Source organism: Podarcis erhardii (assembly GCF_964252035.2).
Source record: "Podarcis erhardii genome assembly, chromosome: 13".
Taxonomy (NCBI): Eukaryota; Metazoa; Chordata; class Lepidosauria; order Squamata; family Lacertidae; genus Podarcis; species Podarcis erhardii.
Genome location: NC_138502.1, coordinates 47,577,187 through 47,594,178, shown reverse-complemented (window position 1 = coordinate 47,594,178; position 16,992 = coordinate 47,577,187). Strand labels below are relative to the sequence as shown.

Below are 16,992 nucleotides of genomic sequence, written 5' to 3'. Positions count from 1 at the left end.
GTTTGACCAAACTGTGGGAGCCAGCGGAAGACAGGAGTGCCTGGCATGCTCTGGTCCATGGGGTCATGAAGAGTCGGACACGACTAAACGACCAAACAACAACAACACAAAGTTAATGTAGAAGGGCAGAAAAGGTGCTCATAAACTGAAGGAACTGATGCTGTGGCAAACTAAAGTTTAGAAATGAAACAAGCAAAGCAGGAATACTGAAACATCAGCTCGACTTCGGAGACAAGACCAGGGAATTAAGAACCAGCCAAACCAGCTAGGAATTCAGATGAGAAGAATTTTGGAAGTATCTCTAATGGCTTTGCATAGTTGTAAAGCTAGTGCCATGGAGTATTTATGTAGTCCTAAAATATGTACAATGAAGGAACCAGCAGAAAAAACGCATTGCGATTCTATCCCATTCTCTGATATAAAATTTTCACATATTGCCTTGGGCTGAGCTTCATAGCTCTAGGATATTTATTAAGACGGATTAAAAGTGCAATACTTTTCTAATAAAATAACATTATTTATGGACCAGTTTTGTAAGGCTTGTCATTTTCTGCTGCAGGTTTGGCAAATTTAATTCCCTAACCTGATTTCAATAGAGCAGAAATTCCATACATGGTATGTTGTGCTCTTGCTGTTACTCATTTGTCAGGCCTCTGACAGATGATTGGCGCACAAATTATTCTAGAAGGTGCAAAGTAGATTAATTGAAAGAAGTAAAAATATTCAGTGTTCGGGGGGAAATGAGTTGTAAAGCCTTTATTCATGGAGAGAAAAAGAACAAACTTATTGATAACATTATTACAAAAGGCCAACAATATGCAAATTTCAAATCAAGACATTCTAAAATCTGATAGGTAGATATAACAATCTTGTTTCCTAAAACTAAAACTTCTAAAAGTTTTTATGCAAACAAGTTCAAGGATATCTATCTTCATGAATATTTCCAGAGTTCAGAGTTGTCCCTATGGAGGGATTTCAGTTGCTCAAGAAAGCCATAAAAGTCCTTTAAAATGACACAGATGTGCTATTGAAGGATCTGCTTCATGCATCTGATGGGAGTGGGCTCCAGTCTGTGAAAGCTTAAGACTTAACAATTTGTTAGTCTTTAAGGTGCCACAATACCCTTTGTTGCTTTTGCTGCAACAGAATAACACAACCTGCTATGCGTCCTGAGGAATCTCGGTTGGTAGACAGAGATTGAGGAGGGGGGATGGAAAGATGACCCAGGGAGGGGTTACAGGGAGTGTCTGAGACCAGGAATGGAGGCTGGAGGAGGTGGTCTTGTCTTTCCCAGGATGCAGCTGCTCTTGCTGGGGAGGCAGAACTCCCATCTCCCCTCCTGGGAAGAGAAGATAAGCAATGGATCACTGCTATGGTGGAGGAACCAGAGGCAGAAGGGGAGGGCAGGACCTGGGAGTTTTCCCATCACTGGGCACAGACACTTCCTCCCTATGCAGTGAGCATTTGTACCCTTGGCAGCATCTCCCCTACCTTCTCCAAACATCCCTCCTTCTACAACTCTATGATACAATTCATTAACATTGTCAATGAATGCAGATTGCGTTCACTTCAAGGAGTTCTGAATTTTCTAACAACCCTAATCTCTTTAGCTTCAGTTAGGACTAAAGGATCAGTTGTTTCCCCTTCACACCGAGTTCAGTTCATGATGGTGCAAAGCGGCCCAGACTCTGACCTTTCATTTAAAAATTTGCAAGCCTCTAGCCCTACCAGAAGGAAAGTTATGAAGCAAAAGGTGCAGGCATTATTCTAAGTAATTTCCATGAGGGATGCCAGCCTGACTGCTCCCACCTTTCAGTGTTTTAAGCCAAACAAGTGGAGTCAGACCTGCAATTGCTGAATGAGTTATTTCGACTCCAGGCTATAGGAATCCCTGGGGTCCTAAAGAACTGCAGCCACCTTAATCTGGCCCTGCCTTCCTACAGTTAACTATTTAATAATCCAGCAGAGATTAGGTCAGAACAACAATTTTCTCCTAATAATGAAAAGAGTTAGAAAAAAACACACATTAGCTGGGGACTCAAAGAGGAGGGATGGAGAGCCACATTCCTATGGTGGGTGCAGAGGAGGGGGGTTCTCTTATTTAGCAGCCATCTTGTTTTCTAGCAAGGAAAGAACAACACACACTGCTGCCCCACCCTCTGCCCACCCACTCATTTGCCTGTGAGCAATTCCTGGTTGACCATGGCTGCCAGGCTAGTACTAAAACGTTGGAATAGGGATGAATAACATCAGCCCCCTGCAAAATAAAGGCCTCTATATTGGGCAGGTTTAATAGAACTATTTAGTGCTTATCCTTCTGTTCTTGCCGCTTTATCGGGTCCTCCCTTAAAGAGGGCACGTATTGCGGTGAGACCTGGACAACTGACATCCTGTGTTGTGGGTGGGTTCAACTGGTCAGCCACAACACCCGATTGGTAGGTCCCTCAAAGCTGGGTACAATCTGGCCAATGGGACACAGTCTAAATGGATCAAGGGACCTATTTATGCCCATGCACATGACCCAGAGCTTCCTCTTTCGGCTCATGCATTCGGAACACCCACCCACCTCTCCCTATATTTAGGGCATTTTGCAATTGACCTTGCTGTCGTGTGTCGTCTGTCGTTGGGACAGGGGCACGGCAGGAATTTTCCCAACTTGGCTGATTGGCTGTTGCCATTTGGGTTTTGCCTGCCGCATAGCAAATTGTCACAACTTGTAAAGTTGTGGATAGGCTCTGGTTCAGGTGATGGGGTGGGAGAACGCTCTCGCCATCCCTATGTGAAGAGTACTCCGTTAAAGGAATCCACGAACTCGATGGCTTGGTCAACCCCTGAGAGGGGGCTGTGCCCGTGCCTGAGTCCAGGGGGACATTTGGGTGGTGGAGTTAGCCCGTGCCCAGCTTTCCGCTTATCCAGGTGTTCACCCTTGGCTGACCTAGGCTGGTGCCCTGGGCCAGCACTACCTGCAACGGTGCAGGGAGCTATTTGAACCAGAGCCTATGCAACCAGTCACTTTCTGTAATCAATAAAGTTGTGGCCTAAATTCTGCCAAAAACCAAACCTAAAATTTGCGTCAAACGTGTCTTTATTTAAGGGGGAGTCTGAATACGCAAAACAGAACAATGCCTTTTGTCAGTTGTTCTTCTGATTTTCAAGGCTGAGCCACTGACCTCTGGGAGCGTGAACTGGAGAATTTCACCAGTTCTGGATTTAGGTATGGCTTCCTGCATCCCTGGCCTTGCCCTGAGAGAACATCTCAGTGCGAGTTACAAACTATTCATCATTCTCAACAAACAGCAGCTATTGGACTTCTCCTTCGAGCTGGGATTGTTCAGTGATCTTCCAGCTAAGATGTCAGAAAGCGGTAGAGAAGGTGAGAATCTCTGCTCTGATCTCTGCACCACTGGCTCTGTCTATTGGACAGAAAAAAATCTTATTTAAAAACTAATGATTCAATGGAAGACATGAAGAACCAATCATTATGCTGATGCTACATGGCAAAACACCATTCAGTTAATCACCAAAGGCCTCCTGTGCTTGACAGTGATGTACAACTATTTAAGTACAATTTATTAAATCCATATTTTGCACTCAGTCAGATTATTTATCTTTCTGACTATATTAGTCACCCAAAGTTTAATTTTCTAATAAAAGAACTCCTTAACCTTGTTATCCATAGAAAGTAGGGAAAAGAGAACATTCATCATCTACATTGTTTTTCCAGTTGGACAAAGTTATTATTTCTCCAAGTTAACAATATCTGTATTAATTACAGCAAAACTTTTGCTATAATAATAATCTTGGAGGCCTCTTGGATGCCTCTTGATCGATCCAGCTGCCATTTTACAATATTCTTGCATTGTCTCCTGAAAGGGAGTGTGGTGTATTTTTTTAAAGTAGAATTGAATTAAAAAATAAAGATAGGGCTATATTGAAATTAAGCCATTGACTGAAAGTCTGAGTGTAGCTGGCTTTGAGAGAGGTAAGGGGGGGGGGTCTAAAGAAAATAGAGATCAGAGAAGTTGCAGGGGAAATAGAGAAATTCTTTGCATCTTCCTCCACTGCATTAATGTGCCCAGTCTAGCGCAGGCCCAATGAAATGTTTCTTTATTGAGGACTACATTCACTTGAGAATAATTGGTCAAGGATCCAGTTGCTCACTGAGGCAAGAAAGTTTGATCATATGACACTGATCTTGGTCCAACTGCACTGACTGCCAATAGATTGTCTATTAAAACGACAAGTCCTTTAGTCCAAAATGATGACTCTAATCACCATTAGAGCTGTTTTACTAAAGGGAAAATCTTTGTGAATTAACAATAAAATAAGAAAAGTAAACAGCAAGGAAGGGCAGGAGAAAAACAACCACCCAATTAAAGTACAGTGGTACCTCGGGTTAAGAACTTAATTCGTTCTGGAGGTCCATTCTTAACCTGAAACTGTTCTTAACCTGAAGCACCACTTTAGCTAATGGGGCCTCCCGCTGCCACTGCCACTGCGCCGTGTGTCTTTCCCGTGTATAAGACGAGTATTTTTTATTATAAAATTATGTCAAAATTTGGGGGTCGTCTTATACATGGATAGTGCATGGGGGTGGGGGGGGGACAAGGGATTGATTGCTGCCGCAACCCGGAGCGTGTTATACATGGAAAAATATGGTAAATTGGGCCCTATAAAAGCCAACTTTTCAGCCTCTAATTTTAGTTTGAAGGAGGATGTAAGTATGTATGGAGAACCCAGGGATTAGACCAAAGGCCCATCGATTCCATCATCCTGTTCTTCCAGTGGCCAACCAGATGTTTCTGAGAAGCCAGCAAGTTGGGCATGGGTGCAACAGCTATCAAGCTGAATGTTGCTCTCAAACATGTGGGAATGCTGACATAGCTGTTGGAGAAAACAAAAGATTGTATACCTTTTGCATTTTACAGCTCTTTACTTCCTAAAGCTTTAAGAAGCCCCAGGGCAGCTGCTATCTAAGCTACAACTGTGGGAAATGAGACCCATGTCTTTTTGGTGGTGTTTATTTAATTACAAATATACAAAAGTAAGTGGGTAGCTGACACTCTGGCAATCATAAATTCAGGGTCATTTCCCCCAAAGAGTACGCACGCTGCAGTTTTTACTGCTCTGACTGATGTTGTGTTATCCATAAATGTGGCCATCTTACTTCTCACCTCTAACTCTTGGTCATTTATGAACAGCTTTAAGGCACCAGTGTGAATAGGAATTTCCAGCAGGGGAAGACATGAACTCAAAAGGGCACTTGAAACCAGGCAAAGGGGCACTTTTTCAACCATTCATAAAAAAATAAAAAATAAAAATTACACACTAAAACAAAATGCCAAAATCCACAGTAGGGCAAGACCTTTTTAAGACCAGCCAAATTGTCACAAAACACCATGCAGGCTTCTGAGTTCTCCACAATTCTTCATCAGGCTAGATGTTAAGTAAATGATGTGGGATTTTGGAGGTGGGTGCTTGGTGTTCATGCCATAAAGATTGAATTGGTGCCAGCATGAAGATGGAGTTGGAAGAGACAGCAGATTTAAATTGCAAACCTAACCCACAATGATCTTGATTTGGGAGTTGGTTGTGTTGGAATATTTGGGGCAGATACTCTTTATTGTATTTTTTAAAATAATATTTATTCAAAGTTTCCAGAATGTATAAATACAATAAAGAGCAAAGAGAAAATACAACAGAAAAAAGATAAGAAAAAAGAAAGAAAGAAAAATACACATCCCTTATTACATCTTTTCATTTGCCTGTTTCTTGGACCTCCTCACACCTCCCTTTTTGTATTCTAACTTAATTCGTTGTTTCAGCAAATTCTTCCCATATTTCTCAATTTTTATTTAAATAATTTGTCTTAACAACCTATCTCATTAATTAATTCAACATATCCTTTCCATCTTTTACCATATTCTGTTATTCAATTTACCTTAATTTATTTAACCTTATCTTACCTTAAAAACCTTAAGATTCAAAGTTTAAACCATATTTATACATAACTACTTAAATCCTTTCTACTAAAGCCAATTAGTTCCTTTCCAGCATTTTCCCTGATATTTCATTAATATTACACTAATTCCATAAATAAATAAAAAAAGGAAATTTTTTCCCTAATTATTATCCAACGTCCCTTCTTCCTGGTTCCGGGTTATGTCAGTCCTTTCTATACATTCCATCCAGTCCATCAATCTGGTGATCTTATATCCGAGGCCCTTAAGTCTCTTCTATGCCCTTTCTGCGGATTTTCTTCTTGTTGTTTGTAGTTGCACTCTTCCTTGTCTTTTGTTGGTTTCTTTCTTAGCATTGGTCCTGTATACCTGAAGGAGCGTCTCCACCCCCATCATTCTGCCTGGACACTGAGGTCCAGCGCCGAAGGCCTTCTGGCAATTCCCTTACTGTGAGAAGTGAGGTTACAGGGAACCAGGCAGAGGGCCTTCTCAGTAGTGACACCTGCCCTGTGGAACACCCTCCCTTCAGATGTCAAGGAAATAAGCAACTATTTTACTTTTAAAAGACAACTGAAGGAGGCCCTATTTAGGGAAGTTATTATTTTTGTATTTAATGTCTTTATTGTTTAAAAATAAAAAGAATAGAAAGAAAGAAAAACAATAATAGTATAACAAACATTTATACACCCGACAATACAAATAATTATAAATCTTGTGGGGGGCGGGAGGAAAAAACAAACAAACAAAAAGTTAAAAAAATGACTTCCAGTTAGTTTCACTGTACTTTAGCTATTAATTCCCTTATACCACACAGTTACATAAATATAGTCTCTTTTTACGTTCCTGTGAATTGGTCTGTTACTTTTTATACAATACAAGGGTCAGTCTAGTTCTGCCAGTAGGTCTAATTTTATACCATTTTTTAAAAAGTATTCTTTAAAAATTCTCCATTCCTTATGAACTATTTGTTTTTTTGGCCTCTGATCCTTCCTGTCATCTTTGCTAGCTGCAGATATTCCCCATTAGGGTTTGTCAGTCTGCTATATTGGGTATTGTTGTATTTTTCCAATTTCTTGCTACTAAAATGCTGGCCGCTATTATCCCGTACATGAACTATGTTCTTTTCGATTTCCCTATTTCTTTTGGCAGTATACTTAATAAGAATATTTCTGGCCTTTTTTTTGAATGTAAATTTAAATAGTTTTTTAAGTTCTTCATATACACAGATGTCTGTACAATTCCACTACATATGCAGATAAGACCCAATTTCTCTGTTACATCTCCAACATATAGATGATCTATTTTTATACATTTTAGCAAGTTTTTCTGGGGTTTGTTTAGGGAAGTTTTTAATGTTTGATGCTGTATTGTTTTTAATATTTAGTTGGAAGCCACCCAGAGTGGCTGGGGAAACCCAGCCAGATGTGCAGGCTATAGATAATAAATTATTATTATTATTATTATTATTATTATTATTATTATTATTATTATTATTATTTCATTATTATTATTATTATTCAGTGAGAGCACCCCGGCAGATTTGACATTGCAAAACATGCAGCAAAGAAAAGCATGGAAATATAGGTCGCAATACCTATAAAATATGTCCGAATGAGTCCCAAAATGTCCCCGTTTAAAAAGCTCTTTCTAAGCTATCCCATTTCCTTAGCACAGAAACAGACCACAGGTTTAGTAAGTCATCTTATGGTTTACTTACAAAACTCTTCAAAGGTCAGATTCATGTGCTTTTCCATACAGCAGTCAGAAAAGATGCACAAGGAGTCAAAATGTTGTTTAATTACAGAGGGTAAAAGGTTCTAAACCATTGGTATAGGGGGAAAATATGCTAGTTTCAGACTCCATTTTGGTCTGTAACAAGAGACTGGTTGAAGCCATGTGCTCATAGCTCCTTATATACTGAAATCCACATGGCGAGTGAGAGATAGAAAAGGCTTGGCGACTCATTTCCTCCCAAGGTGGGAAGTGATGACATAGACTACACCTGACAGGACAGCCTACTCTATGGTTTAACCCCTTCATGCACTAATTGGATTCAAAGATGCTAAGGTTGTACCCGACCCGAATCCTACAGGTTGTTAGGATGGCATGTTCAGTTTTTCGCCAGCCTCCACTAGCAGAAAGGAATGCCTTTGTTGAGGTAGGGGGGGGGATAGAGCTCCATGTGGTGGGCAGGAAGCTGTCATTTGGGGGCAGATTGCTGGAGACTTCAGATCTGCAGGACACAAAATCCCCTCAATATACAACCCGCCTCCAGCTCTCAACCTCCCTTGCCCCAGCTAGGATTGCTTTGCCCATTGGATCAGCCTCTCACATGAGCTCTCTAGGTTTCAGAAGAGAAACAGAGATGCAGGGACAAAGAAAAACAACAAAGAAAAATCATGGATCAATGCATTCTAATGTAAAATGTGATTTAAAGAGATTTCGCGCTTACACCAAACTTCTTTTCTCCCATGGCACCTCCGTTCTCCGCTGAATGCAGTTCTTTGCAGTTCACATTTAAGGTGACTTGAATGTGTTTTTAAAATGACCCTCCTCAGCAGCTTTTGTGCCGTTAGCAGCTGGAAGCATCCTGTTCTCTGAATGCCATTTTTGCTGCTTCTATATATTCTCAACATAGTACAGTGGTGCCTCGCAAGGCGAAAATAATCCATTCCGCGAGTCTCTTCGTCTAGCGGTTTTTTCGTCTTGCGAAGCAAGCCCATTGACGGCTTAGCGGATTAGCACTATTAGCGGTTTAGCGGCTTTTAGCGGCTTTTAGTGGCTTAGCGGCTTAGCGGCTTAGCGGATAAGCAGATAAGCGGATAAGCGGCTTAGCGGCTTAGAAAAAGGGGGGGAGGGGAAAAAACCGCAGGAACTCGCAAGACATTTTCGTCTTACGAAGCAAGCCCATAGGAAATTTGTTTTGCGAAGCACCTCCAAAACGGAAAACTCTTTCGTCTAGCGAGTTTTCCGTCTTGCGAGGCATTCATCTTGCGGGGCACCACTGTACACAGGCAACATGTGACAACCCCTGCCCTGCCCTGACCAATACAAACCATTCTTTACAGGCTCAAAAATAATCCAATCTGGGTATATTTATTAATTTATTTAAAAATAGACTGCACATCAAGTCTTCAGCCTTAGCTGACTCGCTTTTTATTGGCCGTGTCTTTTGTACAGCACTGCTTGTCAGCTTTTGATATATCTTTCTTCTGGTGCTGTGATTCTTGAGAGCGAGTGATTTGTCCACATTCTGATCAGGTATTCTCTGTTCTACTTTTCATTCCACATCTGAAGCAATGGCTGTTGCAGAAGAGTGGCTAGAGAAAGAAAGAAAGAAAGAAAGAAAGAAAGAAAGAAAGAAAAGTTTATTGCTTTTGATACCATTGACAATGCTGTTACTTCATACTACTATTACTTCAGTAATAGTTGCAAGGCAGGTATAAGAATTAAGCTATATTAAGAAAAAGTTTAATAATGATAAAAGTGTGTAATAGCAATAAGTTATATGAAATCGAAATATGCAATAGACGGGAGGTTGTGTCTTTAGTGTTAAGACCAATTTATGTCTTATTGTTTGTTAAGAAAATTCAGTATCTATTGTTATTCCTGTGTGTAATTTGGTATATGTGTTTTCTCTTTTTTCTTTTCTTTCTGTATCAATAATAATAATAAAAGACAATGCTGTCCTCCTGGACCAGCCCTGGAGAATGGTTATCAGGAGCACTGTCCAGTCCTAAATCTAGGACCAAGTCCACAAAGTAGCATTAGCAGAGTGCTTTGGGGGCCCCTGGCAGCTACATTTTGGGATACAGGGTGCTATCTTATCTTCAATGCCATTTAATATATATATCAGGGGTAGGCAACCCAAGGCCCGGGGGCCAGATGCGTCGCAATCGTCTTATCAATCCGGCCCACGGACGGTCTGGGAATCAGCGTGTTTTTATATGAGTAGAATGTGTGCTTTTATTTAAAATGCATCTCTGGGTTACTTATGGATGCAATGCAGCTGCAAAGTGCTAGCTTGAAAAGTAAACATGATGGGAATGTTGGGACTGCCCGTGGGAAACAGAGGGACAGTCAATTCACAGTGCGAAGCACCGGAATTATCTCAGAGTGTAATATGAGCTCTTCCGTTTGTTCCTGTCCAGGAAGTGTTTGTCACTTGACTGCTGGAGTTTGAAGAGAGCAGTCACGTTTTTTGTAATGCTGCAAAGACAGAAATAAAGGCATGTAAATACGTTTCTGTCTATCTCTTTCCCCTGCCTGGGGGGGGGGGCAGGAAAAAGGAGTGTGTTCTTCTCACGCTGAGAAGGATCGCCTATTGCGACCTAGCCTGGATCTTGCTGGGGAATGCAGCCAGGGAGGTCAACAGGGAATCATGCCGGGTGCCTGGGAGAGTTGCCAGTTTCTCCTGATAAAGGCTTGATTTCCGACAAGTTACTGCATGGTGTTTTTACATGAGTAGAATGTGTCCTTTTATTTAAAATGCATCTCTGGGTTATTTGTGGGGCATAGGAATGTGTTCATTTTTTATTTCAAAATATAGTCCGGCCCATCACATGGTTTGAGGGACGGTGGACTGGCCCACAGCTGAAAAAGGTTGCTGACCCCTAATCTATATGAAGCCACTGGGAGCAGTCATTAATAATAATAATAATAATAATAAATTTTATTTATATCCCGCCCTCCCCAGCCGAAGCCGGGCTCAGGGCGGCTAACAACACTAAAACAGTACAACATTATAAAACATTATAAAAATGGATTAAAATGAATTAAAATCAAAATTGATGGCAACCATAAACTAAAGTTTTGTAAAGATTGCCAGAGGAGGGAGTCAGGCTGCGCCCTGACCAAAGGCCAGGTGGAACAGCTCTGTCTTGCAGGCCCTGCGGAAAGATGTCAAATCCTGCAGGGCCCTTGTCTCTTGTGAGAGAGCGTTCCACCAGGTTGGAGCCGCAGCCGAAAAAGCCCTGGCTCTAGTTGAGGAGTTTGGGGGCAAGCTGTCATCAGTACACAGATTTCTCCATAACATCTGTTTGATTTCTCCATAACATCTGAACTGGGAGAGGCCATGCAGTCCACAAACCATTGCTTGGATGCAGTAATGAGATGGATGGGGTGGGGTGGGGAATAAGCTGAACTTGAATCCTGGCAAGACGGAGGCACTGTGGGTGAATTGGTTTCCATAGCTGAGAAATTGGTAAATTGTGACTGGAGGCACGTGGGGCATGCGTCCGCTGACTGTACTCTGTGGGTGGCGCCAAAGGAAGCTTGGGGGCAAAGCTGTTGCTGCCACTGCCAACTCAGCCTGGGGAAGATGTGAGCAAGAGGCAACATGGTAGAATGCACAGGGGGTGGGGAAGTGTTGGCGGGAGGGTGATTTTAAGTGTGTTGGGGGACCGAGTCGTCTCTGGATTTGCACCACTGGGATGTTGGAGAGTATGATAGAACACCTTTGCTCAGAGACCTGCACTGGTTGTAGATTTGCAACAAGGACAAGATGGTGGTGCACTATTAATAATAATAAATAATAATAATTTCATTATTTATACCCCGCCCATCTGCCTGGGTTTCCCCAGCCACTCTGGGCGGCTCCCAACAGAATATTAAAAACACAAGAAAACATCAAACATTAAAAACATAACTAAACAGGGCTGCCTTCAGATGTCTTCTAAAAGTCAGATAGTTGTTTATTTCCTTACTTCCCTTATTATTTTAAACTTTTATATAGTTCTTTTTAACAGTTTTTGCTGATAGTTTCATTGTCTTATTCCATTTGAACACCACTTTGAGAGTGCCCCCCCCCAATCAAGAAGGATATAAATTTAAATTCATAAGGTGGGGCTGTGTCCTTGGTGACTGAGGAACATCTACATGTAGCCGCTGGGAGAGATCATCAGGGGGTTTGGGCTGGGTGTTCATCAGTATGCGGATGATATCCAGCTCTACCTCTCTTTTAAATCAGAACCAGTGAAGGCGGTGAAGGTCCTGTGTGAGTGTCTGGAGGCGGTTGGAGGATGGATGGCGGCTAACAGATTGAGGTTGAATCCTGACAAGACATATTATTAGGAAAGCATTGTATAATGTATGGAATCGATATAAAGATTTGTTTGAAAGTAAAACCCCCAGGTGGCTGTCACCAATGGAAGCTAAGGCGGTAAAAAGATTGAACATGGATACAGACTGGCCAAAATATTGTGAAATTATAGAATATGATGGTGAAAAGCTGAAACTACAGAGTTTTGAGAAATTGAAACCTAAAGTCCGAGATTGGTTACATTACTACCAGATTAATGAAACTTTTAAGCAGGACAGAAAACTAGGATTTCAGAAGGAGAGGTCAAAGTTAGAAACAGAATTGCTAGAACCCAATACTAAGAATTTGTCTAGAATGTATAATCTGCTGCTAAAATGGAACACACAAGATGAAACGGTTAAATCAGCCATGATTAAGTGGGCACAAGATATTGGTCATGATATTATGTTTGCTGACTGGGAGCAGTTATGGACCACAGGTATTAAATTTACGGCATGTAGTGCCCTGAAAGAGAACATAATGAAAATGATCTATAGGTGGTACATGACCCCAGTCAAGCTTGCAAAGATATATCATTTGCCCAATAACAATTGCTGGAAGTGTAATGAATGTGAAGGAACCTTTTATCACCTTTGGTGGACCTGCCCAAAGATTAAGGCCTACTGGGAAATGATCTATAATGAAATTAAGAAAATCCTTAAGTGGACATTTGTAAAGAAACCGGAGGCTTTTCTCCTGGGCATGGTCGGCCAATTGGTACCAAAGAAAGATAGGACCTTTTTTATGTACGCAACAACAGCAGCAAGAATCCTTTTGGCGAAGTATTGGAAGACTAAAGAATTACCTACTCTGGAAGAATGGCAGACCAAGGTGACTGAATTTATGGGACTGGCAGAGATGACCGGCAGAATCCGTGACCAGAGGAAAGAGACAGTGGAGGAGGACTGGAAAAAATTTAAAATCTATCTTAAAAATTGTTGTAAAATTTCGGAATGTTAAGATGTCAGGGGATTGGACACAAAGAATTACAGCTATAAATCGAAATTTATAAAGCAGAAACTCTTTTTAAAGAGAATTAAATATAAAAATGGGATGAAGAATTGCTAAAAATTTTGAAATTTGGATGCAGTGAAGGGGAGGTTTGGGGAAGTCGCATTATGTTTGTTTGTTTTTTGTTTATGTTGTAAAATCAATAAAAATTATTATAAAAAAAAAAATGAATCCTGACAAGACAGAAGTACTGTTCTGGGGGGACAGGAGGCGGGCAGGTGTGGAGGATTCCCTGGTCCTGAATGGGGTAACTGTGCCCCTGAAGGACCAGGTGTGCAGCCTGGGAGTCATTTTGGACTCACAGCTGTCCATGGAGGCACAGGTCAAATCTGTGTCCAGGCAGCTGTGTACCAGCTCCATCTGGTACGTAGGCTGAGACCCTATCTGCCTGCGGACTGCCTCGCCAGAGTGGTGCATGCTCTGGTTATCTCCCGCTTGGACTACTGCAATGCGCTCTACGTGGGGCTACCTTTGAAGGTGACCCAGAAACTACAACTAATCCAGTATGCGGCAGCTAGACTGGTGCCTGGGAGCAGCTGCCGAGACCATATAACACCGGTCTTGAAAGACCTACATTGGCTTCCAGTATGTTTCCGAGCACAATTCAAAGTGTTGGTGCTGACCTTTAAAGCCCTAAACGGCCTCAGTCCAGTATATCTGAAGGAGCGTCTCCACCCCTATTGTTCTACCCAGACACTGAGGTCCAGCACCGAGGGCCTTCTGGCGGTTCCCTCACTGCGAGAAGTCAAGTTACAGGGAACCAGGCAGAGGGCCTTCTCGGTAGTGGCGCCCTCCCTGTGGAATGCCGTCCCACCAGATGTCAAAGAGAAAAACAACTACCAGACTTTTAGAAGACATCTGAAGGCAGCCCTGTTTAGGGAAGCTTTTAATGTTTGATGTATTACAGTATTTTAATATTTTTTTTGGAAGCCGCCCAGAGTGGCTGGGGAGGCCCAGCCAGATGGACGGGGTATAAGTAATAAATTATTATTATTATTATTATTATTATTATTATTATTATTATTATTATTATTATAAATAATTACCGCCCAGTCAGTCTGACATCAATACCAGGGAAGATTCTGGAGCAGATCATTAAGCAAACAGTCTGTGAGCACCTAGAAAGGAATGCTGTGATCACCAATAGTCAGCATGGATTTCTGAAAAATAAGTCATGTCAGACTAACCTGATCTCATTTTTTGACAGAATTACAAGCCTGGTAGATGAAGGGAACGCAGTGGATGTAGCCTACCTTGATTTCAGCAAGGCATTTGACAAGGTGCCCCATGATATTCTTGTAAAGAAGCTGGTAAAATGCGGTCTTGACTATGCTACCACTCAGTGGATTTGTAACTGGCTGACTGACCAAACCCAAAGGGTGCTCATCAATGGTTCCTCTTCATCCTGGAGAAAAGTGACTAGTGGGGTGCCACAGGGTTCTGTCTTGGGCCCGGTCTTATTCAACATCTTTATCAACGACTTGGATGATGGACTCAAGGGCATCCTGATCAAATTTGCAGATGACACCAAACTGGGAGGGGTGGCTAACACCCCAGAGGACAGGATCACACTTCAAAACGACCTTGACAGATTAGAGAACTGGGCCAAAACAAACAAGATGAATTTTAATAGGGAGAAATGTAAAGTATTGCACTTGGGCAAAAAAAATGAGAGGCACAAATACAAGATGGGTGACACCTGGCTTGAGAGCAGTACATGTGAAAAGGATCTAGGAGTCTTGGTTGACCACAAACTTGACATGAGCCAACAGTGTGACGCGGCAGCTAAAAAAGCCAATGCAATTCTGGGCTGCATCAATAGGATTATAGCATCTAGATCAAGAGAAGTAATAGTGCCACTGTATTCTGCTCTGGTCAGACCTCACCTGGAGTACTGTGTCCAGTTCTGGGCACCACAGTTCAAGAAGGACACTGACAAACTGGAACGTGTCCAGAGGAGGGCAACCAAAATGGTCAAAGGCCTGGAAACGATGCCTTATGAGGAACGGCTAAGGGAGCTGGGCATGTTTAGCCTGGAGAAGAGGAGGTTAAGGGGTGATATGATAGCCATGTTCAAATATATAAAAGGATGTCACATAGAGGAAGGAGAAAGGTTGTTTTCTGCTGCTCCAGAGAAGTGGACACGGAGCAATGGCTCCAAACTACAAGAAAGAAGATTCCACCTAAACATTAGGAAGAACTTCCTGACAGTAAGAGCTGTTTGACAGTGGAATTTGCTGCCAAGGAGTGTGGTGGAGTCTCCTTCTTTGGAGGTCTTTAAGCAGAGGCTTGACAACCATATGTCAGGAGTGCTCTGATGGTGTTTCCTGCTTGGCAGGGGGTTGGACTCGATGGCCCTTGTGGTCTCTTCCAACTCTATGATTCTATGATTCTATGATTCTATTATTTCCAGGCCATGCAAAGACCGCATGTTGCATGCCTTTGCTAAAACAAAGATGAAAGCACGCACCTTACTTTGCTCTGGGTGGTTATTTTTTGAAACACCTTCTCCATGAACAGCACCAGAACTGCAGTATGGATTTCAGCCGGGTGGAATTCAATGCTACCCTTGATGATTACATGTATGTAAAGACTGGCAGATGTGAAGGACACCATATTTATCTTATTCATCTTGGCACAAATCTCTTTGGCACTAAAGGCTGGCAAGCTTTCTCTGTCTCATGACAGATAAGACACAAGAAGTCCTTCCCACATGCATTGATGTCATTATCGAATGCCAACTCAAATCAATTGTGAAACATTAGAAAGACACAATAAAAGGACAAGCCTAACTCTGCAACCATCTGTTCATTCTGCTGGGAGAATTTGCGATACAATAACACTACAGAATTAACCCCTTGGGTGTGCTTTTTGTTATAAACTCAAATGACAAAAAGCTGCTGTGAGGACTGCTTTCGTGGGTAAACTTACATAGTCAAGTGACTCGGGAGGATGAATGTGTTGGCAAAGACAAAATGAAGAATCATCCAACAAGACAGAAGTAGTGAGGAAAAGAAAGAAGGCAGATCTGAACAGCAGTTCAACCTGTTCTTGATGGATTGTACAATCAAAGCTTGGTTCTCAAACAGCTTAGTTGATGAACAAATCGGCTCCCGAACGGCAAAAACCCGGAAGTAATTGTTCCGGTTTTCAAAGGTTTTCAAAGGTTTTTCGGTAGCCGAACATCCAATATGGCTTCCGACTCGGGAGTGCAGGAAGCTCCTACAGCCAATCAGAAGCCACACCTTGGTTTTCGAATGGTTTCAGGAGTCAAACAGACTTCCGGAACGGTTTAAGTTTGAGAACCAAGGTTCCACTGTATTCTCCTTGAAGAATTTGGGATTGTACCTGGACCCAGGATTGTTCCTGGATACATAGGTGGCAGCTGTGGCCAATAATCTTTTTCTCCAGTTTCATCTTGAAATGTGGCCATTTCTAGGAAAAGCCAGTCTTGCCCCATTTTCAATTTGGTCTGGGGTTGGGTTCAGACAACTACTCAGGAAAATTCCTGTTCTCGTGAGCATTTGTGGCCCAGAGGCTGGCACTGCTTCAAAGAGGACATGTCTTCTGCCTTCCCTGGTTGCACCACCTCCCCCTGCAGAAGTTTGCAAGGGCTGCCTCCTTCCCAGAAATCCTTTGCTGCAACCCAAAACTCTTCCTCATCTTCCACAGGTTGAAAAGAAGCACCCTCTGGGTCTTCTTCTTCATCTTTAGATCAAAATCCAAGGGTTCAGAGAGGACCATGAACTGAGGATTCCAAATCAATCCATTTGCAATTGGTTTTCTTTCCTGGCTAGTGTAGATCTCCCCATTACATGGGGTTGGACTTCCATTTCTAAAACGCTATGATTCTTTCATTCTAAGTTACTTTAATGCACTCCCAGAGATGCTATTTTGTTGTGTTGGGTTTTTTTTTTTTTTAAACTGAATTTTGGCTTCTGT

General features: G+C 42.0%; 1 long non-coding RNA gene across 1 annotated transcript in view; it reads left to right on the top strand.

Moving 5' to 3' along the window:
- Positions 1-16,992, top strand: part of LOC309327236 — a 621,761-nt gene that overhangs the window by 480,791 nt on the left and 123,978 nt on the right. The window lies entirely within an intron of this gene.